This window comes from Geotrypetes seraphini, chromosome 4 (assembly GCF_902459505.1).
Source record: "Geotrypetes seraphini chromosome 4, aGeoSer1.1, whole genome shotgun sequence".
NCBI lineage: Eukaryota > Metazoa > Chordata > Amphibia > Gymnophiona > Dermophiidae > Geotrypetes > Geotrypetes seraphini.
Genome location: NC_047087.1, coordinates 189426502 through 189449357, shown reverse-complemented (window position 1 = coordinate 189449357; position 22856 = coordinate 189426502). Strand labels below are relative to the sequence as shown.

General features: G+C 40.7%; 1 protein-coding gene across 6 annotated transcripts in view; it reads left to right on the top strand.

The window, feature by feature from the left end:
• LRRC20 (leucine rich repeat containing 20) overlaps window positions 1–22856 on the top strand; it is a 368748-nt gene that overhangs the window by 110815 nt on the left and 235077 nt on the right. The window lies entirely within an intron of this gene.

The window sequence follows — 22856 nt, the reverse complement described above, 5'->3', positions numbered from 1 at the left end:
TTATGATTTCTTTTGCTTATGAATAATGTTGGGTATAAGGGAGGGAGGTTACTTGATGCGAGTTAGAATTTGAAGATTTATTACGTGATATTAAAGTATAAATGATTGTATTTGTTACACTTATTGTGAGCTTTAAAAATGAATAAAGATTAATTAAAAAAATAAAAAAATAAATTTTAAAAGAGGGATATAACTTGACAATATTCACATGATTTGAAGGGGCGATGGATTTGGATTTTTGGGATTTTTCAATGCACATATAAGTGTGTTAAATATGCCAATATATAAATGAGCATTCGTCCAGTTAATAAGAACATAAGAACATAAGAAGTTGCCCCCACTGAGTCAGACCAGAGGTCCATCCTGCCCAGCGGTCTGCTCCCGCGGCGGCCCATCAGGCCTAGTGCCTGAACAGTGATCCCTGATTAATTTACCTCTAATCCCATCCCTATAATATACCTCTACTCTTATCTGTACCCCTCAATCCCTTTGTCTTCCAAGTACCTATCCAAAGCTTCTTTGAACCCCTGTAGCGTGCTCCTGTTTATCACATCCTCCGGTAGCGCGTTCCATGTATCCACCACCCTCTGTGTGAAAAAGAACTTCCTAGCGTTTGTTCTAAACTTCTCCCCTTTCAATTTCTCTGAGTGCCCCCTTGTACTTGTTGATCCCCTTAATTTGAAAAATCTGTCCCTGTCTATTTTTTCTATGCCCTTCATGATCTTGAAGGTTTCTATCATGTCTCCTCTAAGTCTCCGCTTTTCCAGGGAGAAAAGCCCTAGCCTTTTCAGTCTGTCAGTATATGAGAGGTCCTCCATACCCTTTATTAGCTTAGTTGCTCTTCTTTGAACTCTTTCAAGTACCTCCATGTCCTTCTTGAGGTACGGCGACCAGAATTGAACACAGTACTCCAGGTGCGGGCGCACCATAGCACGATACAGTGTCAGGATGACTTCCTTCTTTCTGGTCGTGATACCCTTCTTAATGATACCCAACATTTTGTTTGCTTTCCTTGAGGCTGTTGCACACTGTGCCGACACCTTCAATGTTGTGTCTACCATCACTCCCAGGTCTCTTTCAAGGTCGCTCACCCCTAGCGCTGATCCCCCCATTTTGTAAGTGAACATCGGGTTTTTTTTCCCTATATGTACGACTTTGCACTTCCCTATGTTGAAACTCATTTGCCATTTTTTGGCCCATTCTTCCAGTGTTGTCAGATCTTTTGGGAGATCTTCGCAGTCCTCCATGTTATTTACCTTGCGATATAGTTTGGTGTCATCCGCAAATTTAATAACCTCACATTTTGTTCCTGCCTCCAGGTCGTTAATGAATATGTTGAAAAGTAGCGGTCCCAGCACCGACCCCTGTGGAACTCCGCTCGTGACCCATTGCCAGTCTGAGTAATGGCCCTTTACTCCAACCCTCTGTTTCCTGTCCGCCAACCAGTTTTTGATCCATCGGTGGACCTCCCCTTGAACCCCGTGGTTCCATAGCTTCCTTAGTAGTCTTTCATGTGGCACCTTGTTGAAAGCTTTTTGGAAGTCAAGGTAAATGATATCTATGGATTCCCCTTTATCCACCTGGCTGGTTACCCCCTCAAAGAATTGTGGAGGAATGTGTGGCGCGGTGGTTGAAGCTACAGCCTCTGCACCATGGGGTTGTGAGTTCAAATCCCACGCTGCTCCTTGTGACCCTGGGCAAGTCGCTTAATCCTCCAAAGCCCCAGGTACGGTAGATAAATTGTGAGCCCACCGGGACAGATAGGGAAAATGCTTGAGTACCTGATTGTAAAACCGCTTAGATAAGCTTGATAGGCAGTATATAAATTCCTAATAAATTTGAAACTTGAAAGAAGTATAATAAGTTCGTGAGGCATGACCTGCCCTTGCAGAAGCCATGCTGGCTCGACTTTAGCTGCCCATAGTTGTCGATGTGTTCCCAGATGCTGTCTTTAATCAGTGCTTCCATCATCTTTCCCGGAACCGAGGTCAAGCTCACCGGCCTGTAGTTTCCTGGGTCTCCCCTTGAGCCTTTCTTGAAGATGGGCGTGACATTTGCTATTTTCCAGTCTTCCAGAATCTCTCCAGTTTTTAAGGATAGGTTGCATATTTGTTGAAGTGGTTCAGCTATTTCGTTCCTTAGTTCCTTGAGTACCCTTGGGTGAATGCCATCCGGACCTGGCGATTTGTCGCTCTTTAGCCTGTCTATCTGCCGGAGGACATCCACCTTGCTTACCTCTAGTTGGACCAGATTTTCATCCTGCTCCCCCTTTACGATCTCCTCAGGTTCCGGAATGTTGGTTGTGTCCTCCCTTGTGAAGACTGACGTGAAGAACTTATTTAGCCTGTCAGCTATCTCCTTTTCTTCTTTTACATAGTAACATAGTAACATAGTAGATGACGGCAGATAAAGACCCGAATGGTCCATCCAGTCTGCCCAACCTGATTCAATTAAAATTTTTTTTTTTTTCTTCTTAGCTATTTCTGGGCGAGAATCCAAAGCTTTACCCGGTACTGTGCTTGGGTTCCAACTGCCGAAATCTCTGTTAAGACTTACTCCACCCATCTACACCCTCCTAGCCATTGAAGCCCTCCCCTGCCCATCCTCCTCCAAACGGCCATACACAGACACAGACCGTACAAGTCTGCCCAGTAACTGGCCTAGTTCAATCTTTAATATTATTTTCTGATTCTAAATCTTCTGTGTTCATCCCACGCTTCTTTGAACTCAGTCACAGTTTTACTCTCCACCACCTCTCTCGGGAGCGCATTCCAGGCATCCACCACCCTCTCCATAAAGTAGAATTTCCTAACATTGCCCCTGAATCTACCACCCCTCAACCTCAAATTATGTCCTCTGGTTTTACCATTTTCCTTTCTCTGGAAAAGATTTTGTTCTACGTTAATACCCTTTAAGTATTTGAACGTCTGAATCATATCTCCCCTGTCTCTCCTTTCCTCTAGGGTATACATATTCAGGGCTTCCAGTCTCTCCTCATACGTCTTCTGGCGCAAGCCTCCTATCATTTTCGTCGCCCTCCTCTGGACCGCCTCAAGTCTTCTTACGTCTTTCGCCAGATACGGTCTCCAAAACTGAACACAATACTCCAAGTGGGGCCTCACCAATGACCTGTACAGGGGCATCAACACCTTCTTCCTTCTACTGACTATGCCTCTCTTTATACAGCCCAGAATCCTTCTGGCAGCAGCCACTGCCTTGTCACACTGTTTTTTCGCCTTTAGATCTTCGGACACTATCACCCCAAGGTCCCTCTCCCCGTCCGTAGATATCAGCTTCTCTCCTCCCAGCATATACGGTTCCTTCCTATTATTAATCCCCAAATGCATTATTCTGCATTTCTTTGCATTGAATTTTAGTTGCCAGGCATTAGACCATTCCTCTAACTTTTGCAGATCCTTTTTCATATTTTCCACTCCCTCTTCGGTGTCTACTCTGTTACAAATCTTGGTATCATCTGCAAAAAGGCACACTTTTCCTTCTAACCCTTCAGCAATGTCACTTACATACATATTGAACAGGATTGGCCCCAGCACCGAACCCTGAGGGACTCCACTAGTCACCTTTCCTTCCTTCGAGCGACTTCCATTAACCACCACCCTCTGGCGTCTGTCCGACAGCCAGTTTCTGACCCAGTTCACCACTTTGGGTCCTAACTTCAGCCCTTCAAGTTTGTTCAACAGCCTCCTATGAGGAACTGTATCAAAGGCTTTGCTGAAATCCAAGTAAATTACATCTAGCATATGTCCTCGATCCAGCTCTCTGGTCACCCAATCAAAAAATTCAATCAGGTTCGTTTGGCACGATTTACCTTTTGTAAAGCCATGTTGCCTCGGATCCTGTAACCCATTAGATTCAAGGAAATACACTATCCTTTCTTTCAGGAACACTTCCATTATTTTTCCAACAACTGAAGTGAGGCTCACCGGCCTGTAGTTTCCTGCTTCATCCCTGTGACCACTTTTATGATTAGGGACCACATCGGCTCTCCTCCAATCCCCAGGAATCACTCCCGTCTCCAGAGATTTGTTGAACAAGTCTTTAATAGGACTCGCCAGAACCTCACTGAGCTCCCTTAGTATCCTGGGATGGATCCTGTCTAGTCCCATCGCTTTGTCCACCTTCAGTTTTTCAAGTTGCTCATAAACACCCTCCTCCGTGAACGGTGCAGAATCTACTCCATTTTCTCGTGTAACTTTGCCAGACAATCTCGGTCCTTCTCCAGGATTTTCTTCTGTGAACACAGAACAGAAGTATTTGTTTAGCACATTTGCTTTCTCGTCATCACTCTCCACATATTTGTTCCCAGCATCTTTTAGCCTAGCAATTCCATTTTTTATCTTCCTCCTTTCACTAATATATCTGAAAAAATTTTAATCTCCCTTTTTTACATTTTTAGCCATTTGTTCTTCCGCCTGTGCCTTCGCCAAACGCATCTCTCTCTTGGCATCTTTCAGTTTCACCCTGTAGTCCTTTCTGCTCTCCTCTTCTTGGGTTTTTTTATATTTCATGAACGCCAACTCTTTCGCCTTTATTTTCTCAGCCACTAGTTTGGAGAACCATATCGGCTTCCTTTTTCTCTTGTTTTTATTGATTTTCTTCACATAAAGGTCCGTAGCCATTTTTATCGCTCCTTTCAGCTTAGACCACTGTCTTTCCACTTCTCTTATGTCCTCCCATCCTAACAGCTCTTTCTTCAGGTACTTTCCCATTGCATTAAAGTCCGTACGTTTGAAATCTAGGACTTTAAGTATCGTGCGGCCGCTCTCCACTTTAGCCGTTATATCAAACCAAACCGTTTGATGATTGCTATTACCCAGGTGAGCACCCACTCGAACATTAGAGATACTCTCTCCATTTGTGAGGACCAGATCCAATATCGCTTTTTCCCTTGTGGGTTCCGTCACCATTTGTCTGAGCAGAGCCTCTTGAAAGGCATCCACAATCTCCCTACTTCTTTCCGATTCCGCAGACGGAACATTCCAGTCCGCATCCGGCAGGTTGAAATCTCCCAAAAGCAGAACCTCCTCTTTCCTTCCAAACTTTTGGATATCCACAATCAGATCCTTATCAATTTGCTTCGATTGAGTCGGAGGTCTGTAGACTATACCCACGTAGATAGAAGTTCCATCTTCTCTTTTCAGAGCAATCCATATCGCTTCTTCCTCTCCCCAGGTCCCTTGCATTTCGGTCGCTTGGATATTGATCTTTACATAGAGAGCTACTCCTCCACCTTTATGACCACCTCTGTCCTTCCTAAAAAGATTATATCCCGGTATGTTTGCATCCCATCCATGTGATTCACTGAACCATGTCTCTGTGATAGCAACAATATCTAGATCTGCCTCTAATATCAGGGCTTGCAGATCATGAACTTTGTTGCTTAGACTGCGAGCATTTGTGGTCATCGCTTTCCAGCTATTTTTCAGCGATAATCTCCTTTTTCGTATGGATTTTTGTGTCGTTTCACTTTCCGTTGCAATACTAAGAAATGAGTTGCTGATATTGCTTATGTTGCAGCCTTTACTACTATCACATCTTTTCTTTTGCCGGGGGTGGTCTCTATAATTGTCCTTCGTACATACACCACCCCCACCTTCTAGTTTAAATGCCTAGAAAAATATTGTCTAAATTTTTCTGCAAGGTTTCTTTTTCCTGCTGTAGTAATATGTAGCCCATCAGTGCAATATAGCTTCTTGTCCTTCCATGTATTTCCCCATCCTCCTATGTACCTGAAGCCTTCTTGATGACACCAGGCTCTGAGCCATCTATTAAAGTCCTCTGTGTTTTTCACTCTTTGCTCTCCTTTTCCATATGCAGGCAGTATTTCAGAAAAAGCTAAAGTCTTTACAAAAGGTTTCACGCCCTCACCAAGCTCCCGAAAAGCTTTCTGTGCTGCAAGTGTGGAGTTGTTGGCCAGGTCATTTGTTCCCAGATGGATAACAACATCAGTGTTAAAATCCTTAGTTTCTTCCTTAATTATAGTCAGTATTTGCCTAGAACTTCTGGTAGCTGAGGATCCTGGAAGACATTTCGCTATTTTGGTCTCCTCGCCCTGTGTTCCAAGGTTAATGCCTCTGATGATGGAATCCCCCAACAGTAAATAGTTTTCTGTTTTTGGCTTTTTTATTTGTACTTAGGGTGCTCTTGTTCTCTTGAGTTTCCTTCATTGGTTCCAGTCCCACCTCCCTTCTGTTTTCCTGAGTATCGCAGTGCACTAGTGGAGCGAAGGAATTCTGTAGAGGTAATATTAGTGAAGGTGGATGTTTCAGTGTTACATGTCGCAGTCTTCCTGAGCCTACTGTGACCCATTTATTCCTCGGCTGTTTTATTCTTTGAGGTAGAGGTGGTAAGTTGGTATGATTTTGTGGAGTGATGGAAACTGCTTTAATTGTATTCAATTCCTGTTTAAGTTTGCAGAGCTCCTCCTTAATACTGGCAAGTTGAAGACAGATGGGGCAAGCCTTAAGCCTCCAAATAGTATGTCTTGGAATTAAAGCACCACAGTGATTGCATAGAATAAAGGTCATCTTGATTGGTTGTGAAGTGACTTGATTGGTTGTGAAGTAACCAGAAATATAGGCTCTATACCACCTAAAACACAGTATTTTAAACAAAAATGCAGGTTCTATCAGTGCTACCCTAAAACACAGGATTTATAACAGGATTTTCCCTACTTTAGTCACCCTGAGCCACAGGCACCAGAAATATAGGCTCTATACCACCTAAAACACAGTATTTTAAACAAAAATGCAGGAAGAGGAAATAAGATTTAACAGAGGAAAGAGAAGGATTTATTTTTTTGTGCTTTTTATATTTTTTTTTAGTAAGAAACAGGGAGGAGAAGAGAAATTAAGCAGATATAATGCTGAAAACCAGTGAAAAGAGCAGAATATGAAATTCTGAGTAACTTAGCTTTTAGAAGTTCACAGGGCAGCCTTGTTTCAGCAATGTCCCAAAGATTTACCACTCCCTTTCTGTCCCCATCATCCAAGAGTCCCACTTCCTCCCTTGCTGGTTGCTTCCCCTTAACGTACCTGAAGAATGATTTGAAGTTTGTTGCTTCCCCCGCCAGTCTCTCTTCGTATTCTCTTTTTGCTTTCCTAACCACTCGGTGACACTCCTTTTGGTGTTTTTTATGCCCCTTTTGGTTCTCCTCTGTTTTGTCCTTTTTCCATTTTTGAATGATGCTTTCTTGTCACTTATCGCTTTTTTTACTGCATTTGTTATCCACACTGGATTTTTTGTTCTATTTTTTTGCACCCTTTCCTGTACTTGGGGATGCACAGGTTCTGTGCTTCGTGCACTGTGCCCTTGAGTAGGGCCCAGGCATTTTCTACGGAGTCCATCTTCCTTGCGCTGTCGTTGAGTTTCTTTCTCACCATTTTCCTCATGGCATCATAATTCCCTTTTTTGAAGTTAAGTGCAGTCGTTGTAGTTCTTTTTACCTTTGATGATCCAATCTCTAGCCTTATGATGGTAAGGCCAGGTTATAAATTTTTTTTAAATTAATCATAAATTACATTACAAAAGGTTGTAATTTTTAAAAAAAAATTAATTATAAATTACATTACAAGTTAAATCATTTGCATAAGAAACACAGAGGGTGAATTTCATCCAAAAAGAAAAACATTTTAAAGATCTCTACCTCCTCATAAGACCAGCATATCAGAAGGGGGAAGAGAAGGAAAAGATAGAGATCAAAGAAGAAAAATCTTTCTCAAAAGTCAAAGCAAAAAAGGTTTAGTTGGATTTTAAATATCTCTGTGAAATAAATCTTCATGCTAGTCACTGATTGTATTCCCTCTGGTTAGCTTCTTGAGGTCCAAAAAACCCCTCAGATGATCAGATTGAAAGAAAACATATCTTAATCACACATCTACACAGATAAGCCAACATGAATTGTAGCTTCCAACTTCTTAGTTTATTTTCTCATTTCTAAAGAGTCTTTCCTGCTTTCCTGAGTAGATTTTGTCACATCTGGAAATAACCAAATTCGCTGACCTCCAAAAATTGAATTATTAGTTTTGAAATAGAATCTCAGAATTGCATTTAAATCCTGCTCAAATACAAAATTGACAATCAGAGTTGCTCAATCAGATGTCTCAGAGAAAGATCTCTCCAATAGAGCTGAAATATCTTTTAAACCATTATCTTGTAATTGTAATTGATCCTGAGGGCCTGGTTGTTCTTCCCCTGTCTCAGTCTTATTTTTATTATTTGTAGTTAAATAATAAGATTAGTTAATTGGAGGCATAGCTTCAGAAGGAAACTTCAACTTTTCAAGAATACATTTTTTAAAGACGTCAACCGGAGATATACCAAGCATTTTAGGACAGTTCAGGACTCTGAAGTTCAAACCCTAGGTTTTCTTGGTCTAAAATATCAGCACCTAACTCATTCAATGCCCAAACTCTTCCCCCTAACATGGCTACTTTTCAGCAGGTGCAGGCAGACGCCTACCCAAAAATTATTCTTATTTTAAATCATTTTTATTGAAAAATTTTCAAAATGGAATCTAGTGTAAGGTATGACAAAAGTGTATGATATATAATATTCAAGAAATATAACAATCTGATAGAGAACGAATACCATCCAAACAGATGGTTTAAGTACAATTGTTAACTATAGTGAACAACAAAGTAAACAAGAAAAAATTATAACCTGAAAAATCATGAACAATTATATAATATATAACAATACATAGTTAAACAGAAACTGAGGGCGATGCTGAAAAATCAGCTAAAATTTTCCATTTACTAGCACAAGAACAAGATGGAGATAAATATTTATAAACAATATCTTCTATGGAGTAATACGGTATTCCACCATAGATAAATCGTTATTAGGAAATCAAATAAAAGTGCTTGCTTATGAGATAGCTTAAAAGAGAGTGGTATGAATTTCCATATGATATCTTCCATCAAACTGCGCTAGTAGTTTTTAGCACAGAGAGCCGCGCTGAATTGCTTGCGCTGCTCCCAACGCTCATAAGAACTCTATGAGCATCAGGAGCTGCGCGGGCCATTCAGCGCGGCTCACCACAGTAAAAACTGCTAGCGGTTTGATAGAAGAGGCCCTTAGTGGTTCAGAGATGTGGAAGATATTAGAAATTTCTAACCATACATCAGGCCAGAAAACAGAAATATTATTGCATTGAAATATAATATGTTTTAAGAGACCCGGATTGGAATTACAGGACCAACTTAAATTATTTAAACTAATACCACATTTAAAGGATTTGATAGGGGTCCAGTAAGACCTATGTTGGAGGAAAAATAAGGATTGGGGATCATTGTAGCTGAAAGAGATGGTCTTGGGCCATGAAGCTAGAATAAAGATCATTGTTGTTCGGTCAAGGATTTACCTATTAAATGTTTAACATTGGTTTTAATAGCGCTGTTCAATTAAAAGCACCAATTGAACCTAAAGAATTAACACCCCCCCTTTACAAGGCTGCATTAGGTGTTTTTTTTTGTTGTTTTTTTTTGCCACCTGTGGTGGTATTAGCTCCGATGCACATAAAATTCCTTTGAGCGTTAGAGCTAATACCGCCATGGTTGGTGAGTAAAAAAAAAAGCCTAAAGTGGCTTCATAAAAGGAGGGCTGAGGAGGTTAAAGTAAGCACTTAGATTAGCTAGGCATGCTGATCTAGGCACCTAACTGTAGGTTTCTTTTATAGAATCAGACCATTTGTTCTTAATTCAAGGCTAGGTACAGAGTCCCACTCCTGGAGCACTATATTTCTATTGAATTTTTACTAAGGGCTCATTTTATCAAGGTGTGTTAGCGGGGTTAGCGCATCGGTCATTTCAACACGCGCTAACCCCCGTGGCAAGCCAAAAAACTAATGCCTCATCAATGGAGGCATTAGCGACTAGTGCGGCAGGCAGTTTAACGCGCGTTAAACCCCTACTGCACCTTGATAAAAGGAGCCCTAAGTGTGCCTGGTTTTACTGTCCTATTCATTGTATGGTGTTCCTTTTGACGCTTTTTATTTAGACTTTATGCCATTCAATTCTGAAAGTCAGTATGTACGATATGAAATTTTTTTAATAAACTAAACTATTGTTCGCTTACAAACAGAAAGATGGTGGTAGAAAATTTTAAATTAGTGAAAAACTGTTCCAGTTCTAATTTTTTAAAACTCAGGGAAAAACTTAATTTTGGAGGGTAAGTCCTCCAGTGGAACTAAGAGCGCAGACAAATTTTAAAGTAGATATTATATTTCCTGTTTGAACCAATTTTAAAGCTGCTAGAAATCATTCTAGATCCCATTCTCACTATAGAAATCTAGATCAATGCTCTTGGTCAGCCAAAATGCAGCAACTGCAACATTGTTCTTAATTACATAAAGAACAATTTCAGATTTTAACTTGGGCAATAGTTTTACCCATCTGGACTATTGCAATACTCTTTATGCTGGAAAATCATTCAGATTACAATAAAAACTTAATTTGGTTCAGAATACAGTAGCAGAATTGATCCATGGAGCAAAAGAAATTGATAGAGGAACACTACTTTTTCATAATTTACAATACTAAACTAAACCTTAAGTTTGTATACTGCATCATCTCCATAAAGATAGAGCTCGGCACGGTTTACAGGTAAATTCAATAAATGAGGGAAGGACATAATAAGAAATTAGAGGTTAAGAAGAGGATAGCTAGCTTTACATTTTAAATAGATAGCTTTACGTTTTGGAGAAAAGCCAGGTTTTCAGATGCTTTTGAAATAATTGGAATGAGCCTAGGTTCAGCAACAGGACAGGGAGGTTATTCCAAAGCTCAGCGAATTTGAAGACAAGGGATTTCCCTAATTTACCTGCATACATGATGCCTTTTAACGAGGGGAAAGGTAGTTTGAGTTTGTGGACGGATCTGGTAGTGTCAGGTCTCGAAGAATTCTAGGATAGTGGAATTAGGGGAGGAAGAATGCCATGTAGGATCTTGAAAATTAGGCAGGTACATTTAAAGTGAATCCTAGAAATCACCAGAAGCCAGTGAAGTTTTGACAGAAGCGGGGAAAACATGATCGAATTTACTTTTTGCAAAGATCAACCTAGCCGCAGTGTTCTGGATCCGCTGAAGTCTTTGAAGATTTTTTTGGGTTAGACTTAGATAGATGGAATTACAATACATTTTCAGTAGCTTTAAAAATAGGATGCTTGGTTCTTCTCTCTTTTATTTGTCGCACATGATGTTTTTACTGTTTTATGTGATATCTTCTCAAAATAGGTGGGTACTGTATTTTATAGTCTTAGGAGCTTGTGATCTTAAGTCTTTAGTGTTTTGTTTTTTTCCTATTAGGCCGCAAGCATATCTAATAAGCTTCCATATAGTTTGAGAATTCATGACTGTCTATTTATTATTCCTCCCTTTTACAAAGGTGCAGTAGTGGCTGCTGTGCGGCAAACACTCTGATGACTATTGGATCCCCATGGGCATCGGAGCGATTACCATGGCCTGCCACGATAATTGCCTTCATAAAAAGAGGCCTTTTTAATGATATTTTTATAGGGCTCAGACATGATATGAGTAATCAACCTGGAATATATGGCAAATACTGTAATTTGCTACCTATGTTGAATTTTTTGTTTTTGTTTTCTGCTACAAACCAAAAGGGATTTAGCGGAACACAAGTAAACAGAATTAGGTTTGATTAAGTTAGATTAGAAGAATTTAATAACTTGGATGGGCTCTGCGTTCCTGTTTGCTTGGAGTTAGCAAAAAGATGCATACAATTGTTTTGATACTCTACTAGCTTTGGCATGAGCTGTGTATTTATTTATTTATTAGGATGTATTTACCACCTTTTTGAAGAATTTCACCCAAGGCAATGTATAGCAAGAATAAGTCAAAGAAAGATAATAGAGAATTATAGCAGTAAAAATATTCAGATAAAAATACATGGCATCATATGCTACATTACAATGTCGACACTACACAATAAAACATTTTAATAGACAGCGTAGGCTGTAAGCAAAGATTGAACATATACAGTAGATCACGTGTCAAACACAAGGTTCGTGTGTAGTTTAATTTTGTGGTTAACCATTATGTGTTGTTAAGAAGATTCTATTGTGTGTATATATGAAAAATGAATGGAAAAAAATGATATTACAATTAGTACTATTATGGGAGCGGGGTCTTGGGTGGAGATCGGGCAGGATCTGGCCCATGACTTAGCCTGTGTTTTAGATTTCGGCCCCTTAATGTGATGAGTTTGACACCCCTGCAGTTGATAGATAAAACAGAGTAACAGGAGTTGGCAAATAAGAGATTTAAGGAAAGTTTTAAAAATTATACTGTTCATTCACCCTGAGTGAAGTAAGGTGCTAAAAAGGACAGTTCCAGAGCCAGGAGCTGAGACAAGCGAGAGCCCCTTAAAAAGCCTGGGTGACCCTCGGGAGGAGGAATGCTGGCTTCGGCCTAACTCCTGGCAAGCCCTTGATACCAGTACTGACTGGTGCTGAAAGGGGGCATGGTGCAGCAGAGAGAGAGAGACCATACCTTGCACTAGCCTACCTGGTAGAGCTTGGAGTGACTGGAGAGCACTCAGGCTTGATGACCAGCAGAGGGCCCAATTAGAGCATCTGAGGGACTAGGAAATCCTCAGAGAGAGAGTGTCTGAGAAACCAGTCCTCAGGGAATGACTGGTGACCAGTGGGTCTGGGGAAGGACCAGATTACTGGTGGAGTTATGGCTGACCATGACTGGTGGAGAGACCAGTGGGGAAGACTGGTGGTGACAAGCTGAGGAGTGAAGTAGCCAGAGGGCCTGTTAGAGTTTGGGGGTGACCAGGAGAGGCTTGACAACCAGCAAAGGGACTGGTGAAGAACATCCAGGACTAGTGGGACAGGGAGCAAAGAACCGGCGGTGCCCAAAAAGCAGCTGGAAGAGCTGAAGGTACAAAGGCTGAGGGAGACTGGTGAGTGACCTGTGAAGTGACTGGCAGTGAGACTGGTAAATGTTACTGGGAGCTGTCAGAGGACCCCCAAGGAAGCAGCCTAGAGAGGTGGCCTGAGTGTAAATGACCAATGAAGAGTTGGCCCAAGAGACCAGGGAGGTTGTATATGTTTTAAATGACTCCGGAAGAACAGATTGAACTGGAAAAAAGACTGGTAGCGCCTGGGGAGCGGAGAAGTGATGGTAGTGATCGCTCGGCCCAATCACTTGATCACACTGTCCCGGCAGGCTCACAATCTATCTAATGCAGTGGTTCCCAACCCTGTCCTGGAGGACCACCAGGCCAATCGGGTTTTCGGGCTAGCCCTAATGAATATGCATGGAGCAGATTTGCATGCCTGTCACTTCCATTATATGCAAATCTCTCTCATGCATATTCATTAGGGCTAGCCTGAAAACCCGATTGGCCTGGTGGTCCTCCAGGACAGGGTTGGGAACCACTGATCTAATGTATTTGGGGCAATGGGGAGATTAAGTGATTTGTCCAGGGTCATAAGGAGCAGGGTGCTGATGCTGTAGCTTTAACCACTGCACCACATTGTTTAAGTTGGGATATCATTTTACTGTGCTGAAATAGAGAAGGGCAAAGAAGCCAACCTAGAAAATAATAGGGAACTGGTGATTAAGAAAGTATAGGAAGGGAAGCATAAAAACATTTGTATAAATTATTTTAGTAAAAAAAAACAAACATTTTTGCATGTTGATGAGGTCTTTTGGAGGACTAGAAAGATTGATAGGAAGAGGGAACAACTCAGCAGGACATCAGCAGTAGAGACTGGCAGTGATATTATTCTAAACCTCTCTCTGTTTTTCTAGTTAAATCTTAAAAATCAGTTTTTGTAATCTTCTATTTTATTGAGGCTAAAAAAAGAACATGAGATTATACATAAAGTCAACAGTATCATCAAATACGCACAAAATGTTGAATAGAAAAGTCATCAAAAAAACAATTTTCTCCTTAATAGAAACCCCTGTCCATCTTCCCCTCCACATAACTGTTGATGCTTTGCACTCATCACCCTTTCCCCTCACAGGAGGTAACTCACCACCATTCTTGTCAATACAGTCTAATGACAATTTCTGTGACTTTTTGGAACCAGATTACTTTCTATTACTAAGGGCCTATTTTACAAAGCCGCGCGGCAACAGCCCCGAAGCCCTTTAAATATCTATAGGCTTCAGGGCCTTTACTGCTCTGCAGCCGCTAGCACGGATTTGTAAAACAGGCCCTAAGTTTCTTTATAGTGCACTCACCCTCCTCCACATATCCAATGTTGGTGAGAGTTATTGTTTCCAATTAGCCATTGTCTCCCAATTGGATGCAGCCAATCAACAATTAAGCTATATCCCTATCAGGTGTCTCTACCGTGAAATTAAGCAGACAAGCCTTAGGCCCTCATTCCATTTTCAGACACATGTATTTAAATAGCTCTCTTGCAACAGATCCAAAAATTTCTGACTCCGTGGGCATCCTCACCAGATAGTCTCATGGAGGGTAAGTTTATAACTGATTGTTTATGTTTGAAAATCAAATTGGAACCTATTTACTGTCTGATAATAAAATATCAGGGACAAAGTGACAGATCTCATTGATCACACACTTCTCCTTCAAAGATTAGAAGAAATTGGTTTACATGGTACAGTATTAGAATGGTTCTCCTCTTATCTCTTCCCTACAAGGTAAATTTCCAAAATTCAACATTAGCAATTTTCAAACCAAAAACTGGAATACCCCAAGGATCAATCTTATCGCTATTCCATCTATTTCTGGCCCCTGTATTGATATTAGGTCAATCTTTAGGTTTCACTTTCTGTGTGTACAGTATGCTGATGATATTCCGTTTCTCCAAAGACTCAACTCTATTAACATAGCCGAGAACACTGACATCAACACAAATTTAGCAATCATCACAAACTGGCTAGTCAAACTTAAATTAAAATTAAAACCGGACAAATCTAAAGCCATCAAATTTGATTCTGAAGTCCAAGTTGACCTTCCAATTCCAATCACTAAGCAGCATATGGTTCCTCTTGTAAACTCCACATGTATCCTAGATTCACAACTCGTCTTCATTGCTCATATTTCACAGGTAGTTAAAAGATGCCTTTTCAGACTCTAGCAAATAAAATTGATCCACTCATTTATTTATTTATTTTTTTCCTGCACTCAGAATTTTAATGCGCTCATTAGTAATTCAACAGTTAGAATACTTATATTCCCTTTTTGCAGGTGTCAGGAATAAGGAGCTATATAGACTTCAAATCATCCAAAATATCACCATCTGATTGATATAATTGTGATCATATCACCCGATTTCTAAAGGAATCCCATAGGCTCCCTATTCCCCATAGAATAACATATAAAACATTATTACTTGTTTACAAAATTCTTCAGACAGATAAATCATTATATCTTTCTTGTCTACTTACACCTTATGGCTCCCCACCATAGGACAACGAACAGACTGCAGATAATGTACAAGATGCAGGCGTTGTTTATTAATAAATGCAGTAACATATACAACCTTATAGCCAACCAAGGGACCCGATACGGTCCGTGTTTCGGATAACACGCCTTCCTCAGGGGTCCATGGTGGTAAGGTATAAAGCAAACTGCATAAAAGATAACAAACACACGCCAATCACGATCAAATGGGGTCAAGCAAGTCTTACACAATGGCATTGGCATGTGTTTGTTATCTTTTATGCAGTTTGCTTTATACCTTACCACCATGGACCCCTGAGGAAGGCGCGTTATCCGAAACACGGACCGTGTCGGGTCCCTTGGTTGGCTATAAGGTTGTATATGTTACTGCATTTATTAATAAACAACGCCTGCATCTTGTACATTATCTGCAGTCTGTTCGTTGTTTTCTGCTTGCTGTTGTTTACTGAAGACTACGTTGGATTTTCTTTCTCCCTTATGTGCGCCCCGCCATAGGACGCAATGATCAGCTGATCAAAAACAATTAGTCATCCCATCCTACCAAGAAATTATCCATGAACATATCTGTGAATCCTTTTTTGTACATGGCCCTACCTTCTGGAGCAAGCTCCCTGTTGCCTTAAGTCTCTACACCTCTTTTGAAAGATTCCAATCAGATTTAAAAACTTTTCTCTTTAAAGATGCATACTCTTTAATTAAGCTACAGTTTAGGACGGATGCCCAGGACACATTAGCTTCCCTATTGTTCTTCTCCCTCCACTTATTTTTTATACATTGTAGTTCCTCCCTTTTTCCCTTCACAATCATGTCAATCTTTTTTTTTTCAACAATCACTGAAAAGTACGTGCCTAAATAGGGTTTTTGGAGAGGGTTGTCTCCTGACACAGCGACCCACGAAACAAGGCCCTGCAGGATCTCTTGTTGAGATTTGAGACTTTTTGGATTACAGTCATCGTTTGAGCCGAAGACTGTAATGGTAGACACTTCAGCTACATTTTGCTTCAAGGACTGCTTGACTGCTAAGTACTTATGATTTATCTTACAAACTTCTTCCATTTGATGCTGTATACTATTTTTGATAAAAGATTTATCATGTGGTTTTTGGGCTGGAAAGGTTTTTCTCCCAACGTTTAAGTTTGGGAAGTTTTTTTACTTTCCGCCTTTTTCCGCATAGCGGCCAATGATAAGAGAAAGGACTCTGTTGAGCTGTTGCTCATATCCGAGTGATATCCTGTTGGATTTTGAGGCCAGTTTTGTTAATTGTATATTCACTATATAGTTTACCAGACATTGGCATCTATTTAGGCACTTACTTTTCAGTGATTGTTGGTAGAATGACGTGCCTAATCTCCTTTGACTATTGAGAATCTTTTTTTTTCAACACCTCTTCCTCTTTTTGATATTAATTGTAAGCAGTGGCATAGCAAGAGTGAGAAGCACCCAGGGTGGTGGTGCCTCTCCCCTGTCCTCTTCTCTGCCCCCCCCCCCCCGGCCTTCCCCACCCCTCCTGTCGCACGTGTGCTCCTTCCCTTCTCCCATACCTCTTCAACCTTCCCAGGGTGAGCAGCAACCCCAACCTACTGTTCGTGCCAGCGTTGGCTCTTCCTCTAATGCTACTTCCTGGACCCATACCTAGGAAGTGACATCAGAGGAAGAGCAGATGCTGGTGCGAGCAGCAGGTTAGGGTTGCTGCTCACGCCAGGAAAATTAAAGAGATTTGAGGGAAGAGGCACTTGCGTGCGGTAGTGGGGAGGCGGGGAAGGAGCGGGGGGCAGCTGGAGAGGAGGATGGGTGCCAGCACCCCCACCAAGATGGCACCTGGAGCAGACCGCCACCCTCTTACTACACCACTTAAATCTAGAAAAGGTGGCTAGATTGAAGTTGTAGGTATTTACACCTGCTTGGGAGCATGTGTAAGTGTTCAGTTGTATTCATGCACTTTATAAATGATGTATATAAATCACAATTTCACTTAAAAGCAGAGAAAGAGAAAAATGAAGGCAGATAAAGATCATATGGCCTCTCTAGCTTGTTTTACCATGCCATCTACTATTTCCTCCTTTTCCTTAGAGATCTAATGTACTTGTCCCATGCTTTCTTGAATTCAGATACACTAAAATAAATGATAAATAACTACAAAGAAGAAAAACAACTTTTGTCAGTATTTTTAGAGACTGGATGTCAGCTGCCTAGAGATTATTGGTTCGTTCACCTTTTTAAAAATGATAAATATTTCAGAATGTGCATAGAGCCAACATTGTTGATTTCTATAAAGTGACCAAAAGGGCATATTTAATAATAGATAGCAGACAAGGCATTGATTTTCAGGATGATTCATCATTATGAGTAACAAACTTGTAATATAACAACTAAAGAGGAGGGAAAGAATAAATGAGCAGTCTATCAACAAAACTCTTCCAATAGCATAAAAAAGCATGCTAGACAGGGCCTGCTAATTGAACCTCATTTATTATTCCTAATACCACATCGCAGAGACAGAGCTAAAGTGAAAATTAAACACTAAAATGGAGGAAAAAGCCTCAGGGCTCCACTTCCATCAGTAAATTTATCAAGGCTATATGGTCAATTACTTCATAGGCATAAAAGCCCCCTATGAATGAGTCACACTCAGCTCTTTGCAATGCAGAAATTACAGTGAAAAAAAAATTATATTTTTGTTTCTAATGATTTTATCTGCTTCAAATAAAGATTCAGTCCAGCATTTTGCTGCTTCAGGGATTACAGGGGCCAATCTTCCCCCCTCCTCCCATACATTTTACAGAGATGTACCTATGAAGATGAAAAGATCAGGATTAATTTTAGAATGATGGTGAAAAAATCTACATCTAATTGAGGCATTCAACTTTAGATTGGGAAAGAAGAAAATTAAAAAAATAAAACAAAGTGGCAATATTCTGACAATGAGGCATTAATGATTCTTAGATGAGTCAAAATATCTCTCCTACTGAAACCATCAGGTAAAAATGACAAGCCTAAGGTATGTCCAGCTCTATGTGAGGGTATATTGATGTATTGTTGGAAACCTGAGAAGGACATGCAGATTAACCCCCCCCAAACCCCACCCCCCCCAGACAGGTGATAATGTAGGGGATTTAACTTGCCTAAAATTTTCAGAGTCCTCTGTTATTATAGTATGATTATTAATAAAATGATGTGGCTTTTACATAGTAACATATATAGTAATATAGTAGATGACGGCAGATAAAAACCCGAATGGTCCATCCAGTCTGCCCAACCTGATTCAATTTAAATTTTTTCTTCTTAGCTATTTCTGGGCAAGAATCCAAAGCTCTACCCGGTACTGTGCTTGAGTTTCAACTGCCAAAATCTCCGTTAAAACCTACTCCATCCCATCTAAACCCTCCCAGCCATTGAAGCCCTCCCCAGCCCATCCCCCACCAAACAGCCATACATAGACACAGACAGTGCAAGTCTGCCCAGTACTGGCCTTAGTTCAATATTTACTATTATTTTGTGATTCTAGATCCTCTGTGTTCATCCCATGCTTCTTTGAACTCAGTCACAGTTTTATTCTCCACCACCTCTCTCGGGAGCGCATTTCAGACATCCATCACCCTCTCTGTAAAGTAGAACTTCCTAACATTGCTCTTGAATCTACCACCCCTCAACCTCAAATTATGTCCTCTGGTTTTATCATTTTCCTTTCTCTGGAAAAGATTTTGTTCTATGTTAATACCCTCAAAGTATTTGAATGTCTGAATCATATCTCCCCGTTCCCTCCTTTCCTCTAGGGCACAGGTGTCAAAGTCGGTCCTCGAGGGCCAGAATCCAGTCGGGTTTTCAGGATTTCCCCAATGAATCTGCATGAGATCTATTTGCATGCACTGCTTTCAATGCATATTCATTGGGGAAATCCAGAAAACCCGACTGGATTCTGGCCCTCGAGGAGGGACTTTGACACCCCTGCTCTAGGGTATACATATTCAGGGTTTCCAGTCTCTCCTCATATGTCTTCTGGCGCAAGCCTCCTATCATTTTCGTCGCCCTCCTCTGGATCGCTTCAAGTCTTCTTACGTCCTTCACTAGATACGGTCTCCAAAACTGAACACAATACTCCAAGTGGGGCCTTACCAATGACCTGTACAGGGGCATCAACACATTCTTCCTTCTACTGGCTATGCCTCTCTTTATACAGCCCAGCATCCTTCTGGCAGCAGCCACCACCTTGTCACACTGTTTTTTTGCCTTTAGAATTTCAGACACTATCACCCCAAGGTCCCTCTCCCCGTCTGTGCATATCAGCTTCTCACCTCCCAGCATATATGGTTCCTTCCGATTATTAATCCACAAATGCATTTACTCTGCATTTCTTTGCATTGAATTTTAGTTGCCAGGTATTAGACCATTTCTCTAACTTTTGCAGATCCTTTTTCATATTTTCCACTCCCTCTTCGGTATCTACTCTGTTACAAATCTTGACTTCTTTTTATTGGTCCTCTCTCCTTTTGCTGCTGCATTTACCTGTGAGACTATTGCTTTGCCTTGTTTTTTTCTTTTTTTGTCTGTCTGATTGATTCATATCTTCTCATACCAGCTATAACAGAAATTAAACCTATGTATTGATATATACCCTCATTCAGCTCAAGATGCAGAGGAGAAGAGGAAGAATTAAAGGAATACTAGATACACAGCATATTAGTAGTAAAAGAGAAAAATACTAGAATGGTATTGATCATAGAGGTGTCAGTCCCAAGCAATTACTCTATGAATTGTGTGGCGAGAGAGAGACAGAGAAAGAAAGAAGATCCTCAAGTACCATATATACTTTAATATAAACCGATCCAAATATAAACTGAGGTAACCTTTTTTTCTTCTAAAAATGGATGGTGGAAGGGGGGAGTTAACTCGAATATAAACTGAGGGTTTATATTCAAGTGTCTTGCCCTGACAGGTTCTCCACCTAGCCCCCCTCCCTCCCTGTCCTGCTGGGCTCTACACCCAGACCCTCTCCCATTCCCTGCCAGATTCTGCACCCTGTCCCCACTCCTTCCCTCCCTCTCCTGATGCCTTGCAGGCCTCTCTACAGGCCTGCTGTAAGTCCTGGTAGTCTAGCAGTGAGCCTTAACCGCTCAAGCCTCAACACTTATGATTCAAAAGTGTTTGAGGCTTGTGCAGATGATGACAGAGCTTGCAGGAATAGGGCAGGGATTGGAAAAGAATTCAACAGGATGGGAAAATGAGTTCCTGCGGGGATGAAGAAAAATTTGTCCCTGTGTCATTCTCTATAAAGGAACTTGCAAGAACTTGTGGCAGCCATTTTAGATAGTGGCTCACATGGGGCAGGAGAGTAGGAAGATCACTCCTGCCTCGATTCACCATTGGATTACCAGGGCTTTCAAGGTAGGCATTCTAGACATTTGGGAGGTGGGATGTTTTAGATTTGGCTGGTACAGGAGGCAGGAGGGATCCCTCCTGTCCTGGCTCACCGCTGGACCACCAGGGCTAACAGCAGGCCCAGGGGAGACCTGCAACAGGTTCTGGAGGGGGGCGAGTGGGTGCCAACTTGAATATAAACCATTTTTGCCATATTTTGATCCAAATATCTTGGTTTATATTCGAGTTTACACAGTACCAAGAAATGCAATCCAAGACTAAGAAAATGTGGTAGAAAGATACAGAAATATTCCCCATTGTTTTCCAAGAATTTCCAAGTGCACCTGCATAGGTTGCATATATTTTATTTATTTAAAACTTTTTTTTATACCATTTACAAAAAAACTAAATAGTTTACATCAATTAAAACATACATAAGATAAAAATAAACATGTCATAAAATGTACATAATTAAACAATTTTTTATCTTCAAATGCCACCTAAGAAATCACAAGATTGCAATAGCAAACATGATTAAACAGATTCTTTTCTTCAAATATCTACTAATAGATCACAAAAATACAGCAACAAACAGTTGAGTTTTTAACTGTTTCTTAAACTGAAACCGATTTATAAATAGTTGCAATTGGCCCACCACAGCATTCCACATTTTTTATACCAGCAATACAGAAAGTCATTGTTCTAGTTTCTGCATAATTTCCCTGTGCTATTGGAATTAATAGCTTTTGATTTTCAGATCGTAAAGATCTATTAGGCTTATAGAGTGCCACAATGTGTCGAAAGTACCATGGTGTCTGATGGTTGATAGTCTGGTAGACCACAGTAACAACTTTGTTGCACTCGAAATACAACTGGTAACTAATTTAATTGCTTCAGAATTGGCATAATATGTGCCATCCTGTCAACTAACATCACTAACCTAGTTGCGGCATTTTGTACCAATTGCAACACTCTCCCTCTTGTTTTCAAAATTCCAAGACAGAGAGCGTTACAATAGTCTAACCTTGACAGAACCATCCCCTGCACAACAGTCTGAAATCGTTGATCTTGCTTTCTGATTTTCAAACAATGGAGCATATGAAATTGGTTAAAACACATGCCTTAACAGTCTTAACTATTTGCAGCTTTTTGGTCAGGCCTGAATCCAAAACAGCCCCCAGAACAGTCATTTCTTTCCTCACAGGTAGTGTCACCCCAAAACAAGGAATCAGGCCACATCATTTCCCCACTCCTTCCAACAAATAGTACCTCTTGTTTTCCCCACATTTAAGCGTAAACCATGCTTTCTTGTCCAATCTTCTATCTTAAACATGTAATGATTTATGGACTGTTGCAAATCCATCCCCCACTTATGTAATGGGAATAAGAATAACACATCATCAGCATATTGCCTGTATGAGACCTACAATTGTTCAAATACTTTCTCCGATGATGCCACATAAATGTTAAACAAAATTGCTGATAAAACAGTTCCTTGAGGTACATCTTATGAACTCCAAAAGGAAGTTCTCTGGCACAAGTTTTATGGTGAGCATTAGCAGTAAATTTGAGAGACTGAGATCATACTCCACATATCTTTGCATAGGAGTGAGGTTCCTTCCTATCCTGGTATGTACAAAACTAACTCATTTGGAGGAATTGCTCTTGGAATAAGCCACTTTTGGTGTGCTTCTTGGTGCCCATGCTTGTTACTTAAGTGCTCTCACATGCACAGTACTTTGATTGCCTCACAGCATATTAAGTTTTGTGGTTACATCAGGTCGTACCCCAGAAGAAGGTCTTCTGTGACCAAAACATGGACCGCGTCAGGTCCACACCATATATTTTTACTGTGTATTATTGAATTGCTTTATTAAACTGCACCCTTTATGTGAAAACTTTTTAATAAACTTTAGCATCAAGATCATCGATTCCACAGCCTTCGTCCTTTGTGTTGGTTTCTTGTGTACAAAACTAACTCATTTGGAGGAATTGCTCTTGGGAGAAGCCTTTTTTGGTGTTCGTCTTTGGCAGCTCAGCACAGCATGGGAAATAGCACTTGACAAGAT